The following is a 1,558-nucleotide window of genomic DNA, read 5'->3' as shown; positions in this document are numbered from 1 at the left end:
AGCGCCTTTCTCTACGCCCACGTTCACTCAAACCTACCCTAGCCTCCTTCGCCGCCCTGCTGGTTTGCTCCTCGCCAACGGCTTCCTGTAATTGTTTTCTACCTGTGGCTACTCTTCCGCCATCCTTCACCTATTCGACCAAATGCCACTGAGAGATGCCACCTCTTTTGCGGTTGTCATCTCTTTCCTCTCCTCTAACGGCTCCCACTGTCAGTCTCTACATGTGTTTGTTGAAATGCGCAAGAGATTTGGTGGTCGTTGTTCACCAGTACTTAAGCCCAAAGTTGGCTGGTTGGCTACTATTGGCATTGTTTTCAGGTCATGCGCTCACGTTGGAGTGCTGGATGTCTGGCTGTACCTCCATGTGTTGGTCATCAAGGTGCTCAAAAACTATGAGGGTGCTGGCTTTGATGATTTCGAGGATGCACTTCTCTAATTCTCAACAAGTTTCAACACTTAGAAAGTGTCGTGTCAGTGTTCAAGAGAGCAACCTTGAATCAGTTTAGTACGAGTTCATGGATGAGCATGATCATTGGGTGCTACAGACAAAGTAAGTTAAGGAGTAGGAAAATTGTTGGTCAAGAAAAAAGTGATGGAAGATAAAAGGTCTCATGTATCGGAAAGAGTGCAACAACTATAGACTCTTTTGGAGTTTGGACCTAAGAGATTGAAAGTAATAATGACTCATGGAAGTCTTGGAATAAGAGAGTTGTCATTAAATATATTTATTGTTAAAAAATTATGTTATCCCTTGTTAAAAATTATTTCTGGATCCATCCTGGTTATGATGATTTTTTTTTGTAGTATAGTTTTAGTTTAAATGAACAAAGTAAATTTTTATCTCTTTGCATATCAGCCATCAAAGCAAAAATTTAGTTATATTTGTTTTAGATCTTAAACTTAAATTAGTGGTTTTATAGGAAAGATTAGTTTTGTATTATAATGTTTTAATTCAATGATTTTTCTTCTAATAATCCTACTAATATTATACAAAATACTAAAACCATTTATATGAAATTTATAAAGATTATAGTATAAAATATGGATTATTAACTAATATATCTAAAACACAAAAATCAGTACTAATAGTAATTTAAAACTCACAAAAATATAATTTTTATTAAAAAAACTGACGAAATATTTATGAAAATCCTAGTTATAGAAAAAACTTAAAAATTATTGACTTTTTTATTTTAGTGAAATAGATAGCGAGTCAAATTTCAAAATTCTTCATAGTGATAATAGAAGACTCAAAGTTTTCTCATCCTCTCATCATTGTAAAAGAAATTTTAATTTGTCTAGTGTCAACTATTATCGTAGAATAGACGTTTAGTTCCAGATGTAATATATTGGATGAATGGCTATCTACTTTGTCGGTTGATTCTTTGGAAGCGCAAAGATAACTTGATGATTGGATAAGAACTAAAAAAAAAGAATACAAGAAATGTAATTTTCAGATGACGAAGTAGAAAATATTGATATCGAAGGAACAAATACTACGAGAACAAAAAATGAAAGTGAACAATAATATCGCTTCCTAAGATAAAAAAGATAAAAA

This window comes from Zingiber officinale, chromosome 9B, assembly GCF_018446385.1.
Source record: "Zingiber officinale cultivar Zhangliang chromosome 9B, Zo_v1.1, whole genome shotgun sequence".
Classification (NCBI taxonomy): Eukaryota; Viridiplantae; Streptophyta; class Magnoliopsida; order Zingiberales; family Zingiberaceae; genus Zingiber; species Zingiber officinale.
Note: the sequence above shows the minus strand (reverse complement) of the source record.